This window comes from Cupressus sempervirens, chromosome 4 (assembly GCF_028749045.1).
Source record: "Cupressus sempervirens isolate cs-2001-9-10 chromosome 4, ASM2874904v1, whole genome shotgun sequence".
Classification (NCBI taxonomy): Eukaryota; Viridiplantae; Streptophyta; class Pinopsida; order Cupressales; family Cupressaceae; genus Cupressus; species Cupressus sempervirens.
Window position 1 is genome coordinate 869758357 of NC_143121.1, and position 21035 is coordinate 869779391.

Sequence of the window (21035 nt, forward strand, 5' to 3'; positions counted from 1 at the left end):
TACCATATGTAAGACAGTGTCTATCTCTTGCGAATCATTGCATTTGAGGATAATTGGGTAAAAAAAAATGTCATGTGGGATGTAACTGATGATGACATATAGAAAGGCTTGTGGGATAGAGATGTGATCTTCAGTGCTACAAAAATTAGGTAGCTGGATTTGGGGATAAACAACTGGATATAAGGGAGGGTTGGGAGGGTTGAGACCAATGACCTTCCACATCAATGCTGATCGGGAGAACTCTAAAAGATTTTGTGCCATATTGAACATTAGAACACTGATATTCATGGCATCATATTTTTCATTTTGTATCATTGGGAGCTGCTTAGCTTTTGATTTTTTACGGTCTAATGGCACCTTTCGATTTTCACCAAGAGACCTATGCTTGCTATCTTTTTCTCTTTTTGCTTTGTAACTAGGTGGAGTTGGCTCCCCAAAGTATGCTAATGTGTTCTCTTTAGAAGAAATTGCCTCTTTATGTTTGTCAATCATAATGCCTTTATAGATTTCAAATCCTGTTATGAGAGTGTCATCATTGTTAAATCGATCAAAAATTGGTGGTCCATGTTGGTCCCAATCCAACAATTCAGGATAACTTGAGGGGATGTCATCATCGGTATTGAATGGACTTTGGTTGAAAGTATGGATATGGGCATTAGATTCTATTGTATCATTAGGGTTATGCTCAGAAGTGAGAGGATTGTTGGTTTTAGGTAGGATATCCTAAGATGCCTTTTCATCATTCAAAACGTCCATAGTCTTACACGTAAGTACCGTGGTACTAGGAGGACCTATTCGTAATGGTTTAAATCCTAGCCCCAAAATAGGAGGTCATCCTTCTATAGTGATAGGTTCAATGATTCCTTGTTTCTGAGATCCAAGACCACTATAGCCATCATAACCTTGTTTCTGCATGATAGCAAACCCAAGTCCATACTTGCTAGGAGATATAAAAGTGGGTTCTCATTCTACTTTTTCTTTCTCAATGCATATAGATGTATTCTCATTGATAGAAATATCATTCTTTGTACTGATCTCTGAATGTTGTGCTTGAAGTGGTTGTGATTTACCATGAGATTGGGGAGAAACTAGTGACTCCCTAATGTGAGAGACTTGAGACATAAAGTACTCTCCACACCCATTGTCTTCAATCTTCATCTTTTTTTTGGCTTTAGTGAGCAGTATATCAACATCCACATACTTAGAGGAATTTGTGGGTTGTGCTTTATTATTTGTTGGGATTTGGAATTCAGTAGCATCTCTTAGATTAGCACAAAACTGGAAAGGATCAGGATCATCGGGGATGGTAACCTCTACATTGTGATAGGAAAACTTTAGACATTGATGATATGTAGAAGGAACTGCTTTCATAGCATGAAGCCAAGGGTGTCCTAGTATCATTTTGCAATTCATTTCTATATCTAGGACATGGAATAATGTGTCTTCAATAGCTAGACCAACTCTGACAGGTAATGTGATGATGCCCTTAGAGAAGCGTTCACTGTCATCATAAGCTTTTATTGTGATTCTTTGAGAGGGATCTACATCATCTTCAGAATAACCCAAATTGTTGACAACCTTAAGAGTACAGATGTTCAGTCCTGCTCCTCCATCTATTAAGAAACATCTAACTTTGGCATTATGGATGAAGACTTTGAGATAAAGGGGATCATTATGGTTAGGTTTTTCCTTAGGAATATCTCGAGGAGAAAAGGTGATATGTTGTGATGCAGATAGGTTCCCAACCATGGCTTGGAACTAGGAAACATCAATGTTATCTAGAACGACTAACTCTTTAAGGGCTTGATCCAAGATCTTCTAATGTTGGGGAGATACACGCAGTAGGTTCAAAATGAATATTTGTGCAGGGGTTTTGCCGAGTTGTTCAACAAGGCTATAATCAGATGAAGTAGGAGTAGTAGGTCTACTCGAGGGTGCAAGTCTAGTAGAAGCAGTAGGTCTAGATGGGGCTCTAGGTAGGGTGATCTTGCTACGACATGTAGTGATAGCACAATGAGGGTCTTCAGCCTTCAATGTGAATGTGGATATGTGAAAATTAGACTCATTCAAGCAATTGATGGTGTAGTCATAGCCAGTGCATGTGTAATTCACATTACCTTGTGAGTTTGAGTTTGAACTTGAGGGTTTCTCTTTGTCATGATTACCCAAAGGATCTTTGAAAATAGTGTGATCAGAGTTGGATGCTAATAGTGATGGATCAACTATGATTACACCATCATCAATAAGGTCTTGTATTGCATATTTCAATCGCAAGCATGATGCAGTCTTGTGTCCTTTGGTGTGATGGTAATCACAATACTTTTTGTCATCCCACCAATCTGCTTTAGTTAATGGTTCATCTTTGATTGGGGGTAGCTGCAGGAAGTTATTACTCAGTAACTATTGTAATGCAGTCTCAAGTGGTATTCCCAATGGTGTGAATTTTCTATCCTTGGTTCTAGGATGTCTTTTGTCTTGCATGGAAGTCTCAGTTTTCTGTTGTGGAGCTGATGTTTGATTAGAGGTTTGTGAATTTGTAGGGTTTGTGTAATGTCCTTGATAGGACATTAGATTAATTTCTCATTTCTTTTTTTATAAATTCCCCTCCTCCCTATCATATCCTTGATATAATATTAATATGTGCATTTTATAGAATCATGTCGATTCATTAATATTAATTATATTAATGATAATATAATTAATTATATATTTACATCAATAAGCTTAGTTAAATTAATTAATATCATAACATATATTATATTATATTGTAACATAAATAATATATCAACTATATATTATCATATTATAATTCTATACATATTTCCTTATTAAAACTTTAATTTATATCATATTGTATGATAATAACATTATATTATTATTATTATTTCATTTATTAATAATGATTTAACTTTTCATAATATTATTATATCAATAATATATTATAATTTATTCTTTAATAATATATTATACCATTAATAATATATCCATATTTCTTTTAATATATTATAATATATTTATTCATTTATAATAATTTACTTATAATATCATAATTAGGGGACATGATAGTCCACCCTTCCCCAAATTGCTTGTCCTCAAGCAATGACCATTTACACTAAACCTTTCTTATGAAATCAGTAAACAAGTTATACACTAAGATGCAAGAATACATTAGGTATGTATACAATTAATATCATAATGCATGATGTAATTAGTACTTGCAAACACGAAGCATACACGAAGAAGACACATTAATGCATGAAGACACAAAGCATACACGATGAAGACACACAATACACATGTTATGCAATTCCTTGATTGTGAACCTACAACCACAAAAATCATTAATGCACATTCATATACCTGTATCAAGGAATACAAGTTAGTACATAGAAGTATACTTTCAAAGAAGCTACTAATCAATCATTTCATTTATTTAATCAACATAATTCTTCATATGTATCCATATTTATGTCCTATCGATAATGATGTGTGTATAGGCTAGGTCTTCTGGAGATTGGACTAGGACACCGCATTAAAGGCTTGACAAGACCTTGGTCTCTGCCTTTCAAATGTGATCCTTCCATCTCTTACCATGCTTGATTCATTATGTATGTATATTTTTCCTTCCCAGACTATTACATTGTACATATAGGCTAGGTCATCCGGAGACTGGGCTAGGACAATACATTAAAGGCTTGACAAGAACCTAGGTCCCTACCTTTCAAATATGAGCCTCCCATCTTTGCCATGCCTAGTTGCTATACCATACCTCAGTCCTCAAACATTTTGGTGGGGTTCCATGGCTCAACAATCCTAAACCCAAGAGGGCATTTTCCCCTCCTCTTGCCTTAGGATTCAACTTCTACCCTCTTACCCACCTCTACTCTTACTGAATGTAATTCTTGGGAATCAATTAGTTTAAATCAGTCTAAGGTTTATTATTGTATTAAAAAATAATTCTTTGCATATATTTTCTTATTTCAAATCGCATTTGTATATATAGCTAGGTCCTCCAAAATGGGACTGGAACCTCTATACCATACTTTCAGTCCTCACACACTGTGGTGGGGTCACAAAGCTTGATGAACCTAAACTCCAAGAGAGGGCCTTTCCCTCTTCTTGCCTTAGGACTCCGCTCTACCCTCTTACCCACCTAGTACTTACTGAATGCAATTCTAGGGAAACATCATTTCTTAATCAACTTATTTTATTTAAATTTTTATTTAATGTCAAATAATATGTTCATCTAATAGATTTAATCTCTTCATATACTTAGTGCACCTTTGATAATATAGTTAACACTACACATAATCATTTCTTGTATAATTAAATTACTTCTTTAATATTAAGACCTATTCATTCATTTAACAACATAATTTAAATTGCTTCTTTAATATTTAAACATATTCATGCCCTTAATATCATAATCATATTAAAATTTATTTAAAACAGCCTTTTACCTTCACCTTATTTCCTGTGTGGATGATGTGATACAAGGTAACGTAGGATTGTGCGGACCCTATCTTTCTCCATGTTGTCTTATCCTTTATGTGAATGGAGTCCATTGCAAGATGCGACCACTGTGATTCCCATCCTTTCTTCTTCGCTTCTTATTTCTATAGATATATTTCTAATGTGCTCCATTTTTTTTCCTATTTATACACCACTTTCCATCCTTATGTTTCTGCGATTATCTGTTCCAATATTCCAATTTTTAAAATAGATCTATCCACGGCTTTTCTCACAACTAAAATTGTGTGACCAATATATGATATATAGTTGTTATTTAATCTTAGTTTGTGTCTTTCCTGAAGGATGATGATCACAGCTTAATGGAGTCTTCTTGGTGCTGATTTATAGGATTACTGTGTTCCTCCTTGATACCTTAAACTCGATATGAGTTTTTCCTCCAAGATGGTTGGTTCTTCCTCTTGAGGTGAACCTTTAGTATTATTATTAATGCCAATTTTTGTATCTAGCACGTCTTTGAATAGTTTATCCATTTTAATATTCGATTAACATGATATTTGCATGAAAACTTATCACCAGTAACATATTGTCCATTATGTTTTAGTATTAAGTTCGCTGATTGTGATGGTTCCTTCATTTGATCATCCTTCTTAAGGAAACTATTGTTTTGTTGTTTCCTGGTATATTGAATGATTGCCTGTCCCTTCTTGTTTTATTGATCGATCTCATTTACTTTGATCTCCTTTGTCCATTAATTTTTCCTTCGCTACCCGTCCTTTCTTTTTCCTTTGATAGCTAATGATGTAAAGATCTGAAACTCTTTAATTATTCGTACTGGTAAAATCAGTTTCTTATTGCCTCCTTAAATTTCCCTAACAATTACATGGTGCCTTTTCTTCATCACGATTGTGGATCTGCAGTGTCGGGTTTTTTGTTTTTTTGTTATTGTTTCCTGTTAATTTATTCTTTGTGATATCTCTATTTATTCTTCACCTTCATCAATAATTCATGAATGTTAGATCATTGGTTGTTGAATTTTGATTGTGTATTGAATAATTTTTCTTTCACCAATGAGTGCTAACATTGTGCATAAAATATTGAATATACTATGCGTTCTATCTTCCATTCCCATCGGTGTCCACCCTTTACTCATAGAATTGAACTCAGATTCACAAGGAAGCTTCTACAGATTCCTAGCACATAAACTAGAAATAATTCTTGTGCCATGGATATATCTGGTCGCGATATCCTTCAATACGTTCCAACCAATTCTCATTCCGACTGTTGCCATTGCCGTCCTCGTTCACTGCATCATCTCACCATCTATCTCTATTTAAAAACAAATCTAGCCCACCAACATTAATCCAACATTTAGTGGCGTGTGGTGGATGATTTGTGAGAAATACAAATTAAAATTTAAACTCAATACTCACAACTCTAACTCTAAAAACTTTCCTCGGCACTCACAATTTTCGAGTGCCAGTTTTGCCCGGCACATGAATGTGCCGAGTGGCAGGTTGCTCGGCACTTGAAGAAAAGTGCTCGGCACCTTCTGCCGAGTGCCAGAAATTACTTGGCACTTGCTCGACACTTGAAGGTGGCGAGTGACAGGCAACAATAGATGCCGAGTGAGCTTGGCTCCAACTGATAAGTTATAACTTAAGAGATTTCAACGTGAATGCATTCACCATTAAAACCAAAAAGCCAAAGCTTTAAGCTTTCAAAGAAATTTCTCAAATGCAACATAGAAGGGAAGATCAATAGATTCAAGTATGCTTGCTTGCTTTCTATTCAATCTTTCACTAAACTATTACAAAATTTGGGAGCATTCGGCTTCAACCAGAAAAATCCTAAAATAACCCTAAATTGATAATACTTCAAACTTCAATAAAATTTTAAACCTGTAACTCTGAAGGCTGCATACAATGGTGCCTGGAGCAATCACTGCTTCAACAGGACAAATCCAAACAACAAACTTACAGAGTGAACAAGGAACCACGTGCAACTGCAGGCACAAACTTCCTTCCTTCTTCCTTCTCTGCTCAGCTCTGCAACTTCTCTTTGATCTGCTTGATCTCACTTGATAAAAATGAATGAATGTGGAAACATTCCTTTTGTCATATTCTTCCTTTCCCTCTCAATGTTCAAATTTCAAACTCTCACCTACCAAAAATGAATGCCTGTCATTCATGGATGCCTGCGGTGACCTGACAGAGTAGATGGGCGTGGGGCTCGAGGACAACCTGCAGGCATTGACGTTTAATTTCCAACATGATTTTCTCGCTTGATGCCAATGAAAATTGAATGGTCTGCAGTTGTCACACGAGACATGTTTAAGGAAATTTGATAGAGACGAGTCTTTGCTTCACATTCACTGCTCAAATGATAGTAACATATTCATGCATGTATTTGATTTTATCTTGTATCATTGACTACATTCCTACAGGATGGTAGACCAATGCTCTGATACCACTGTAATGTTTCTGATAAGACATTAGATTAATTTCTCATTTCTTTTTTTATAAATTCCCCTCCTCCCTATCATATCTTTGATATAATATTAATATGTGCATTTTATAGAGTCATGTCGGTTCATTAATATTAATTATATTAATGATAATATAATTAATTATATATTTACATCAATAAGCTTAGTTAAATTAATTAATATCATAACATATATTATATTATATTGTAACATAAATAATATATCAACTATATATTATCATATTATAATTCTATACATATTTCCTGATTAAAACTTTAATTTATATCATATTGTATGATAATAACATTATATTATTATTATTATTATTTCATTTATTAATAATGATTTAACTTTTTATAATATTATTATATCAATAATATATTATAATTTATTCTTTAATAATATATCCATATTTCCTTTAATATATTATAATATATTTATTCATTTATAATAATTTACTTATATTATCATAATTAGGGGACATGACAGTTTGCCCCTTTCATAGTTAGTTGAGGTTGTGTTGTGTTAATCGTGTGGGCATCCACAATGCCATCATTAGTCACATTCTTGTTTTTGGAGAATTTTTTTTCCTTGTCATTAGACGAGTTGGTGTTTCTGGTTTCTTTGTTTATCTCAAGGATTCCCTTACGGATAAGATCATCTTCAATACTAGCCCCTTTTTTCATCAGTTTAGAAATGGTGCTTGGACTCTTGATTTTAAGTTCATACATTAAGTCTGGGACTAAGTTTTCAATGCACAAGTTAACTTGTTGTTCTTCAAGAATGTCTAGTGAGCATTAACTTGTTAGAATCTGATAAGATTAATAACCTAGAAAACTAGTGCAAAGAGTAAATATCTAAACTGTGAATGCAGATGATACAAAATCAAAATAGCAACACAGAGTTAGTCTCCAAGAGAGTAATGCAAATGCTGGAAGAAAAATAACATTAAGAGGATGCAAAAATAAGAGATACAAATACAAGCCAGGTAGCATGCTTATATAGGCTAAGAAGAGGGAGGAGGTGGCAACACCAACCAATGAGGAGCAACCGTTTATCAGACTAAAGATAGGAAAGTATCTTCCCAAGATAGCTAATGGATGCTCACATGTAGGAAGGTGACACCTCACAACCATTCACCTAATAAGACATGCTTTATTAACCTAAGTGAGATTATTAAAAGTGTAGAAAAAACTTAGCAAAATAGGAAAAATAAAAAATTACACTAACACCCCCCCATAAGTGAAGCTTAGGTGGATGTAGAAATGGGTCCCGACAACAAGGCCTGATTAGGTACCCAATACGAGAAAAAGAACTAGATGAAGGAAACTAAGCCTCCAATCTAGGAAATGTCCCAAAGAGAGGAACAAAAAAAGAGCATGAAGCATCTTCGAAGCATGAAGCTGCAAACACTGTCAGAAGAAACTGCTGGAACCCCCACTGAAATAGTACATGACCAGGTAGAGAAGACAAAGTATGAAGAGCTGATCAATCGAAGAGGTGACCTCCAAAGGTAGGAATGAATGAGTGTCTATATAGTAGATGAACCATCTCACCGAAATGCATAGGTGTCTAGCCACTACATCCACCTAGTACATAGGAACAAAAACTGAATACATAGATCACTCAACCGAACCAAGGAAGCAATAGAGCCAATAGGTGAACCCCCCCATAATGTTGAACAAGGAGAGGGGTGACAGGAACACTGAAATGCAATGCCAAAAACATCTGCAAGAAGAAGAATTAGGAACACCAATAGTGCAATAGAAGTACAAGCACAGGATAAAGGGCGGTGTCACCGACACACTACATGGGCTAATGTCGTGGAAGAAAAATTCACTTGACAAAGGTGGATGAGCACAAAATGGAAAAACATCATGACCCCCCATGGCACTTTATAACTGAGTGCGAGTACAAACAAACACAAGGTGTACAAGATCCCAAATATGCAAAAGCAGGCACTTTATCTCAGTGCATTTATAGAAAAAGGAATGCAACATAATAGAAGCATACAATGCTCAGAAGTCAGAAAGAAGAGTGAGCCAAAAGAACAGAAGAAGAGATTCCAGGACCTGTAGAATCCAAGTAATCCGCCAGAGTGCCAAAGTACAAAACTCGAAGGAGAAAGAACCTAGAGTAGAATCTGGATAAAAGACCTCTACAACTAAATAACTCATAGAACCAACTTTCCAATGATATCTGGAGAGCCCAGAAAAGAGTCTGAATGAGCGAGATATGGCTCCCAGAAGGCAAAATAGAACATTTGGCTTTGGCTACCAAAACAGGAAACTAGACTGTAGCAAAAATTAAAAAAACCTGTACCATCATCTCTATCTCAGAACCAACTTTTTGACTCATTTTTTGGATCGAAAAAATACGTCCGTATGCTCAAGTTACGGAAGAAAAATCGACAGGGCCTCCTCATGAAGAGCATATGCTAAAAGTGAAACTTGGGCACAATAATCAAGGGAAAAAATAGCACCACTGCAATCTACTCGAAAAATTATGCACTTTCAAAAAAAGAATCGCCTTGATACGAGGTCGTATGAGAAAGTTATGATCCTCTGAAGTTTTCAAAATGAGAATTCTGCACAGTCACAGTTGAGAATCTGCAATTTCTGAAGAATTCATGCATAAAAATAAAAAAACAACTCCACTAATGGATAGAGCACAAAAAAATAGCCAAGTTCATAACAAGAATCATCAAAATTGGAGTCCGTATGAGCAAGAATGAGACATTTGAAAACTGCATTCAAATTTGCGACTGCCAATGGAGAGGGGTATTGTTGTAGCTTTGCATGCTCGATTCTGCAAAATATACAGCTTGCATGCAAAATATAAAAGATACCCAGATGGTTTTTCGGGGCTACAAAAAAAACTTAGAAAGCATTTTTCTTGCTGATGTACAGAAGATGTTGTTGTAGTGTAAACCAGACGCCTTTAATAGTAAAAAATAGCTCCAAAAATCAAAAAATGACCTCAACAACTAGAATATAAAATGAAAATGTTGGATCAACTTCCTAAGTCCATCAATGGTATGCTGGAACCTGCAAAACTAATTGAAAACTCCAAATATGCAAGTTGGTTGTCAGATTTGAGATTGAAACCCTAGAGAAAAAAATATTTTTTGTCAAAACTTTTCTGATTCTCAGGATCATCCAAATATACAAGAGAAGAGCATACTTCATTTTTCAAAAAACTATAATAAAGTTTATTTGCGCGCCCCCCCCCCCCCCCCCCCCGAATCTCTCGAATAAGGAAACTAAAATCTACTCTTGCACATAGAAAAGCTCTGATACCATGTTAGAATCTGATAAGATTAATAATAACCCAAAAAACTAGTGCAAAGAGTAAATATCTAAACTATGAATGTAGATGATACAAAATCAAAATAGCAACATAGAGTTAGTCTCCAAGAGAGTAATGCAAATGCTGGAAGCAAAATAGCATTAAGAGGATGCAAAAACAAGAGATACAAATACAAGCTAGGTAGCATGCTTATATAGGCTAGGAGGAGGAAGGAGGTGGAAACACCAACCAATGAGGAGAAACCATCTATCAGACTAAAGATAGCAAAGTATATTTCCAAGATAGCTAATGGATGCTCACATGTAGGAAGGTGACACCTCACAACCATTCAAGTGTAGGCCCACCTAGAGAACGAGGGAACAATCTCATCAGATAAGTGGACTCATCAGTGAGTTTGGTACATGAGGCACAATATTCTCTAATATGATCAATAGAGTTTCCTTTTCCTTGGTATTTTTCAAACCTTGGAGCCTCAAAGTGTTTTGGGAATGGAGGCATATACAGACCTTTATTGAATGGATTAGGATGTAGGTCCCTTTTTGTGTATAGAGCTTGTTTCTTTTGGACTCCCAATGCTTCGACTTGTTTGGAAAGTTGTTTGAATTGTTGTAAGAGTTATTCATTGGGGTTTTGCATGATGGTCTTTCCTTCAAGTCTTTTGTATTTGTGAGTAGACCGTTTGCTATGGCGGGAACTATGTCTACTTGGTTTTGACATTTCTGTGTTTGATGAGTCTGATGAGGTGTCAGTAGGGGGTGGAGGTATGTTTGTACCTCGAAGATAGAAGGGTCCCTATTTTTGGGGAACTTGTTGTGGTATTTGATGTGGCACTTGTTGTGGGATTGACTGTGATTGTTGTACCATGTGTTGTTCTTGTGCCATGTGTTGTGGTTGTTGTTGGGATACCTCTATTGGTTGTATGTGAGACCGTGTATGTGCTTGTTGTTGTAGAGGTAATTGTTGAGGTTGTTGTGGCACATATTATTGTTGTAACAAATGTTGCTGGTATGCAATTTGTTGCTCAAGGCGTCTTTGGTATTCCAATTGTTGCTTGAGTTGCTCTTGTTGTTTAGCAAACATGGTTTGTTGTTGTTGGAATTGTTTCTGAAATTGTTGTTGATAAATTCTGTGTAGGTCAAGTGGGTTCACATGGGACTACGTATTAGGAATGTTGGATGTTTTCCCCACTTGAGGTTGTTGTCATTGTGGTTGATTTTTTTGTTGATATGTTGGATGTGTGTTGGAAAGATTAGGTCCTTGGACTATTGTAGGTTGATGTTGTTGGGGTGGTTGGTTAAGTCCTTGAGAATTGAACGTCATGTTTAGATTGTTGTTTTGGTACCTTTGTGTGTTAGATGTTCCTGCTTGTGACATCATATTGACTTGACTATGTGACGTGTCCCTATTGGAAATGGGCATAATGTCAATACAAATTTTTCTTTGTGTGTCCATAGGGATGGTTGCATTTGATGTTTCACATGTTGTACTTATGAGAGGCTCCATAGCATTTTATGTCATAGCACTTGGTAAAGTTAGGAGCAAAGGTGTACTTTTTTGATTTGCCTCTAGAGAAGGTATGTCTAGCATCCCTAGAGCATAGGTCCCTTTAGGTGCTTCTTCTTGTTGCATCATGTGACTAAAATCAAGTCTTAATGTCCTTTTGGGGTGTTTAGTAATTGGTGGTATTTCGTCGAACAAGGGGTTGACATTGATTTGTTCAAATGTACTTTGGAGGATTTCGATGGTTGATTCTTGATGGGACCTTATAGGTGACACTATTGTGTTTGAAGATCATGGGTTGTATGTTTTCAATAGTTGTGTTGGTTTGATTTTTTGACTTAGGACCTTCCAAGTTTGGGTTAAATTTGACAATTTCTTGGGCTGCTAAACGTTTGAAGTTCTTGCAAAAACTTTTGTCTTGACATGCCCTAGCCATTTCTTCATCAGTGATGCCATAATCAATGTTAGATTCATCACTGAGGTTTACAGTACCTTGTTGTATGTTTGATGTGTTATAGTTGAAGGTACTTGTGTTAGGTTGGCTAGATTCCAAGGAGTGTGATTGTTCATCTTTAGGTGTGGTTGGTACACTTCCTCCTCCTGGTGGCATTGGCACGAATATAGGTTCAAAGTCAAGACTCCATTGAACCATCCCATGTGTGGGGGAAGTGTTTGGTGGAAATCTTATGGTAGGTGCATTGTTCAAGTTTTTTTGTGCCATAGCTTGATTATGAGGATCTTGCGGATACATGTTCAAGGGGTCTGCTAGTAATGGTTGTGATGCCTCAATTTGGTCTTTGTCAAAGGTTTTTTTGGGTTTTCCCACTCTTTCTTTGTCTTGGAAGAGGTTTTGGTTGTGCTTGTGCCTCAAAAAAAAAAGGTTGATAGAGTTCCTTGGGTCTTTGAGCTGATTGTGTCCTAGTAAGTGTTGGCATGATACCTAAGAATGCAGATACAATGGAAATTTTGAGTGTTTTGGTGATTTTTAGTGGTAGGTATACAAGATATGAGTGTTTTTGGGATTTTCAAGTGTTTAGGGATGTTATTTAATGTGAGGAAATGCTAAATGAATTAAGTTTTTGATGTGCAAAGTGCAAATGTCCTAGGGATGTTATGCAAATGCAAAATGCAAGGTGATGTTTTGAAGTTTGACTAGAGGGGATGAAAATGACTCTAAGGTATACAAAATGACAATTAGGGTTATGTTTTGAACTTGGTAGTGACACTAAAGGTAGGTGTATACAAGGTAGACTATGCAAAGGATGGTTTCCAAGGGTTGATAATGACATTTAGGATATGCAAAATGAGAGTAAATGATCAAGAGGGCAATTTGGTTGATGGACAATCTAATAGGGTTTGGTAGTGAGAATGATGCTAAGGTTTGGACTATGCAAGATGAAGGGGATATACCACTAGGGTAAGTCAAAATGAAATTTGGGGATGCTAGGGATATGATTATGCCATGAGAAGGGTATATGGAAAGTTTTGAACTTAGGTAAAACCTTTTAGAAAGCATTTTGCCTATGAGTTTAACCTTGTGATAAGGGACTTTGGATCTTGACCAAAAATTGATAAAAGAAAAAAAGATCAAATTGATAACAGATGACAAGGTCAAATATATCAAGACATAGATAGATTTTGACCCAAGAAAATGATAAGAAATGATAAAAAGACTAGTCAAGATCCATTATTTTCCAACACTAGGAGATATTCTAAGACTCATACTTTGTCTAGATTTTTGACTAAATTCAAAGGTTTTGGGGGTCAAAATGATGTTTCGAGGACTCAAAATGGTGGTAATGCTGAGTGGATGTGTTATATGGACAATACCTATGATGCAAAAGGGGATTTCGGGTGCAAGATACAATTTTGGGTCAAGTGCAGAATGGGGAGGTGTAGAGGCTCCCAGATGTAGTTTTGGGGTCCTAAAGTGCAGTTCGGAGGCCCAAAATAGTCATGCAGGTATCCAAGTGCACCCTAATAGTACCCACTACATCATTGATGCACTTGGAGCTAGTTTGGGCGCAATTGGTAGTTTCTGGGTGCAGTTGGTAAGTCAGAATGAAGGTTTGTTGATTTTGAAAGATATGGTTGCCAAACTGATATGCTAGGAAGCTAAGATGATGGGGTTGATGTTAGGATGGGTTGGGAGATGCAAAATAGAGGTTATGAACTATAGAATGATTTCCTAAGTGAAGGTACTAAAGACTAGGTGATGCAGAATGCAAATTTAGGCAAGCTAGTGCAAGGGGAGCTATCCAGGTACCTAAGGACACTATTGAAGCCCCAAAATGTTTTTTGGAACCCAAAATTGGGTCTCAAGACCACAAAGTGCACCCAGATAGTGTAGACTATGTTAATGATGCAGTTGGTATTTTCTAGGCATAGTTGGTAAAGTAGGTTGAAACTAAGGTAATTCTAGGAGGTATGGTTTCTAGATTGATATCACAGAGAGGTAAACAATAGGGGACAATGTTAAGACCAATATGAATGCTCAAAATTATGGTTAGGACACCCAGAATGATGGATAAAGTGGTCAAGATGATGAATAGGTATGCAAAGATGCAAGGTGGTGAATGCAAAGTGCTGATTTTGAGATGTGAATGCAAAAACTAAGGGAGGTAAACTAAACCTAAAAGGATGCAATATGAAAGGTAATAGATACTAAATGAGGACTAAAAGGTGCAATATGAATTCTATATGATGCATGAATGAGGCCTATACTAGGGTGAATGCAAGTGAAGTCTATGCAAGTGTAAGATCTACATTTTTCCAAGCACGTTTAAGAGCACAAGTCGCCATGTTTTCCAAGGTTTGAGTGTGTTGAGCCAAAGTTTGCAAAGTTTGATAAAGGTTGAAATGTTTTGGCAATGTGTGATGTTTTGACAAGTTCAAATGATATCCAAGGTGTAAATTTAAAATTTTGGCTTTTATCTTGATTATGTTTTACACACACCCAAGACACATTAAAACAAGAATAGCTATTGTTAAAAGTTAACAAACACACCACAACCTAGACTTTTAGGACTATATCCTTTGAATTCTTACTTGAACTGAAGTTCAATCATGCTTATCCAAAGTGGACAACCTAGGATCTTGGCACCATAGGCTCCCCCTTACAGTGCACTCACTTCTTGGGGCTACCAAGATCTACTTCCCAAGGGGCATGACTTCCCAAGGGACTATTGCCTCTACTAAGGACCGTGAGAATGTAGGATATCTTCACAGGCATGGGTGACCCCTTGAGCTACTGGATAGAAAGGATTTTGGCCACTAAAACATAGTTTTTAGTAAGGGCATTCTATTCAGCAAGTGAATGATAAACTTCCGCAGAAGGTCTCCCAGCCTTGAGAACCAGGGTTTGATGCACCACAAGGGTAATGGAGGAGAGCTATCATGCAGCAATACTGCTGACACAACTTTCACTGTAATCAAATTTTATATAGCGGCTGGAATGTTGATCTAGCTTTTGGCCCATTACCACTCTGAGGTTGTCCCTTGGCATACCCAATATCGAGTATCTTGGTCCAAGGCAAGCCTCTTATAGAAGTTACACGAATTTCTCTTACACCCAAGATCCACAAATGGTGAGGGGAGAGGATACATCCAATGCAACTCCTAGGGATTTAACACTGTAGACATGCTAGGCAGAAAAGAAAAAGATTCATTTTAAGCACAAAACGAAGTGTTATCTAATCTAGGAAATCCACACACATAGTTTTGAAAGACACATAAATTCTTCGACAACGTCCTACAAACAAAGCATTAGTAGTTTATGATCATGTCTTCATCCCATGATCACTAAACTCTATAAATAGACCATCAAAAACACAAAATCACCTAATCTATGTCCTAGAAGGAAATGGAAACCTTATGTGCAGATTTTGATTGATGCATGTGCTTACTGTGAACCAGGTGTGCTCTGACAGAGCAGATTGCACCCCAGAAGGCCAAAACAGCTCAGAACACTCCCAAGTGCACCTAGAAAGTGTAGACTACATCAATGACATAGTTGTGGCCTAGTTGGGTGTAGTTGGTAGTTTCTGGGCACAGTTGGGAAGTCAGGTGCAAAGTGTGGGGAAATGGTGCCTAGATAAGACCCAAAAAATTGAAAATTTCAAAGTTACACTCCCAAGTGGGCCCAAAAAATGTAGACTACATCAATGATGTAGTTGGGGGGGGACCAATTGGGTATAGTTGGTAAGTTGGGAACAATAGAAGGAGGTTTTGGTGGCTTCTAGACTCCTAAAACTGCTCCTAGGGGTCCCAAGTGCGCCTTGACATAGCAAAATGCACCCTAGGACAAGAAGTTAACAGAATGCATGAAAGAAGAGCATATAAGCATTTTATTGGACCCCTTAATTAATCTAGATGTGAAAAAGAAGAGGAGATAGTCATTATACCCTTCCAAGTGAGCTCCTTCCTTGCACCTACAAGCACAAAACAAGAAAACCCAAGTTAGATATGCATGTTCATGTCGGGTTCACCAAATGTAGGACCAGAAAATGGGTTAAAATGTATAACATACTATGAGAAAATCACAAAACTCAATAATCATACGTTAGCATCCACTATTCTACCATGAAAGCCAAACTAATAAAGAAAGCAATAGAAACCTCCTCTTTCGTTTGTAGCTCCCATGTCCTTTTTTCTTCTCCAAATGATTGTAGCTCCAATTTGCCTATAGTGCACACAAAATTGAAGCAAAAGCCTATGATATGGATAATTCCATGAGAATACTAGAAGTGTGATTTTAAGCTTGAGAGAAAATGGTGTGAAAATGAAAAGACTTCAAGGATTCAAGGATTCGAGGACTCGAGAAGACAAGGATTCAAGGACCAAAAATGAGAGAAAGAGTGTCCATTTTATAATTGACATGGAGGATGAGAGCATTGGATTTTTCACCCATAGATATGTGATGTGGAAAGAGATTCCTTTGAGAATCCATGACGCATATGAAAAAATATGCCAATTGTAAGATTCTATGACGTATGCAAGTCAAACTTGGCTAAATGTGGAAGAGAATCTATGACACGTCATAAGACACCTCAACCCACTTAAAGCCAAGAATCTATGACGAATAAGCCAAATAGGGACTTGCGTAAGAGGTGAGAATATTTGATTATGAAAAACCCCATCCAAGTGTCAAAGGAGAATCCACGAGGTGTCATATCCAAGTGTCATGATGATGCAATATTTTGGGGAATATTCGAATTAAAAATCCTCTTATTCCACAAAATAAGAATTAGTAAAAAATGGAATTAATGATGGAAAATGATACTTAAGAAATTGTAAATTTCTATGGTTTGCAGATAATGAATCAATTAATTAATAAAATTAATTAATTGAGGATGATAATTAGGAAGAATAATTAGAAAGAATAATAGGATTAAATTATGGGTTATTTAATCCTATAGAGAAAATTAGCAGATGATTGGCCAAATTGATTAAATGAATGCGACTGTACCCTTTGACAAAAATGTAATGATAATAAATATCGAATAAGATGATGACAAGTAGACCAAATCCATGGTCAGATTGATTGATTGAAGTTGATAACATGCCAAGCACACATAACACAAATTGATTGATATGTAACATTTAACCGACATCGTAAATGCTACAGGATTGACTAATAAAGTTTGATCATAATAACATTGACAAACACTATCAATATTATTAAAATGGTTGATGATGCCATGATCTAACATTGAAAGCCTCAACAATGTCAAAGATTGAATGACATGAATGATAGTTTGACCTAGCACTGAGAGCCACGACAGTACTAAGGTCAAATTGATAAGATTGATAGGTTTCCAAGGTACTGAAAGCCACAACAATACCTAGGAGTGGATAAATGATGATTGATTTGGGATGTTCGATATGTTTTAGGTTGATTAGGACTGATTCTAAGTGATTCTGAGTTGATTTGGGGTGATTCTGAGTAGATTTGAAAAGGTTTTGAGTTGATTTGATGTGATTCTGAGTTGACATGAAATTGATGTGAAAGAGGATACAAATGACAAAATATGGTCAATCTGGCCAAAAGATTAGAGTTAGTAGAATGAGAAAATGGGACAAATTAGTATGAAGAAGTGATGAAATTGTAGATGCAAACCATTTTTTAGTGTCTACAATATCAAATACATGTTTTCCATGGACAAAATTAGCTGTGGTTGAAATTGTTGTTGAATATGTTAATTCACATACAATCATTTTAATTTTAGCCTATAGTTGTAGCCTATAGAGTAATTTAGGGTCTTCCTTAGGAATAGATTTTGGAAATCTACATCAATATAGAAATTGATTATATAAAGGAATAAGTCATATTAAGATGAACTAAACTCGAAACCATATCAGAATAATGTGTTAATAAAATCATATGTTGAAGTGCATAGTCTGTACAAGCACTTATTTCTTTTTCATGCATTCATTACATTTTAATGCATGCATCTGATGTAAATGTAAATGGAGAGATTGCATGTAGGTTTACTATTTGTGGGTGTTGTTTTAGAAGACAATTGCCCTCTTCTCAACATGTTTGGCTTTAGTCACATCTCAACTATTGTAACTTTAGTCACATATCACGTATTGTAATACTAGAAAGTGTCAAATGAAAGCTTCATATTTGAGTGTGTGCACCAAGATGGCATACAATTTAGTGGACACCACACAAAAAAAAACCAAAATCATCAATAACCTGATTAGGTTGTTTAAAATTTCAAAATTGGCTAGGCTTGGTTACCAAGCTTGGCCAAAATACCAAAAAAAAACTTGATCGGGTTCCAAGGACCAAAAACCTCTTTGAAATCCAATTGGGTTTTGAAGAAATAAAAATAGACTTTACTCCACAAGACATAACTTTCCCATCCAGAGTTCGATTGACTTTATTCAAAATGTGTTGGAAAGATATTGAAGATCTCTACAACATGATGTAGATGAATCAATCACATGTCATAAAATTTTTGTTTTCCATGAATTTGAATTAAGAATAGTTTGAAACAGGAAGTCATTATTTTCTAAATGCGTAATCTATAGGTAAACACAAATGCTAAAATATTTTTAATTTTTAATCTCCCAAAAACAAATACACACTCTCACTCACTAACTAAATAATCCCTAATATATCTCTCTTTTAAATCTCCTAACCTCTCACATTATTTAATTAACAACTGACCTCTCTCTCTCTCTCTCTCTCCATCATATCCCCTAATCACTCTCTCCATTCTATCCCCTTCTCTCCCCTCTCTCTCTCACATCCCATTCTCACAATATTTCTCACTCTTTGTATCCTATCCAACTCTCTCTCTACATCACTTCAACTCTCTCTCTCTCTCTCTCTCTCTCTCTCTCTCTCTCTCTCTCTCTCTCTCTCTCTCTCTCTCTCCATATTTCTCATTCTCTCTGTCCATGTCCAATACCCTCTCTCTCTCTCCATCACTTCATATCTCTCTCACTCTCTCCATCTCTCCCACTCTCTCTTATCCTCTCTCTCTCTCTCTCTCTCTCTCTCTCTCTCTCTCTCTGTGTGTGTGTGTGTGTGTATATATATATATTTCTCTCTCTCTCCATCACTTCATATCTTTCTCACTCTCTCCATCTCTCCCACTCTCTCTTATCCTATCCTCTCTCTCTCTCTCTCTCTCTCTCTCTCTCTCTCTCTCTCTCTCTCTATCCCCCCCCCCTCTCTCTCTCCCTATGCCCTATTCTCTCTTTCTCCCTTACCCCTAATCCCTAAGCCCCCACTCTCTCTCTACCCTTGACATATGATCCTTGAAGTGGGAAATTCACATAGAGAGAGAATAGGAGGTTTGGGATTAGGAGTCATAGAGATATGGATAAGGGGTTAGAGAGAGAGAGAGAGTAGGGGATATGAAGAGGGAGAGGGGATAGGAAAAGAGAGAGTGAGAGAGATATGAAGTGATGGAGAGAGAGGGACATAAGAGAGAGATATTAGGAGAGAGAGGAGAGAGAGTGAGATTGGGGGGATAGGAAAAGAGAGTGTTAAAGAGATGCAGAGAGCGAGAGAGATATGAAGTGATGGAGAGAGAGGGACATAGGACAGAGAGATTGGGGGATAGGATGGATAGAGTGTGATGTAGGAGCATCATGTTCATCACATTATCTCATTGATTCTATTGGTTTTTGTTGAATTATAGAAATTTTTGAGTTCTAGTAATTATTCAATCATTATCAAGTTGAATTTTTCTGATGTCATGTTAACATATTGGTTAGTGTGTTATCCCATTTATTCTGCTAGTATCGACTGAGATATCTTTCAAGTGCTAAGTTGCTCTGTTGCAATGTTAGTTGAGCATGCAATGTTTGGAAAGTTGGACAAGTTGGATGTAAACTTCTTGATTTAAATATATAAAATATTATATCTCTGGATCTAAATCTTGTTCTTCTTTGTCATTTTCTATTATGTGTTTGTTTGCTAGTTTCTAGATCACTTCATTTTGGGTACATCTGAATTCACACTGCACTAGGTGGTATTAGAGTGTAGTTGTTCTTGAGTGTGCAAGTAGAACACCAAAGTGTGAGGCAATTTATATTAGGACCTTGGTTGGGTGAATTTTATTTGAGAGGCTTTTGATTTCGAAAGTCCTAGCTCATTGGTGAATTTGGTGTAAGGTGGCATATCTATGGATTTGTCCTACACTTGTAGAGGACTTTTCATTCAATTATTGTTTATGAAATTATTGTTTATGAAAAGATGGTTTGTGGACAGAGAGATGTAGATCAAAAATTACTTGACATATTAAGGTAACTTGCAGCTAAAGTAGAAGCTATTGAGTTAGCACAAGACCATGGAAGACATCTTGATGATGTTGAGAGCAATGATTATGCTTATTTTTGGGATGAATTACATGAAAGGATTAATGATCTAGAAGAGTTTGATTTTAGTTGGCATATGAGGATAGAAAGAAGGTTTTTTGGCTGGTTAAAGAGATTATGAAGAGAAGAAGATAGATCGTAGAAGTGCATGATGATTTTACTAAAATGGATGAAGTATCTTTTGTTTTTCATGAGAAAATAGATGGATCTAAAATGGAAATTATAGGGCATCTTATTGTGCATGATGAGATTGCTAAAGAGGAGAGTTTCAATTATGTTGGTAAGGAATTAGAAGATTCTATTATTTAGGATGATGTTAATGTTGAAATGGATGTGATTGATGACTTATTTGTTATTTTTGTTGCTTATCTAGAGTTATATGTTCATTTTGTTATGGATTTTGTTGATCTAGATGTTGCTTATGGTAGGA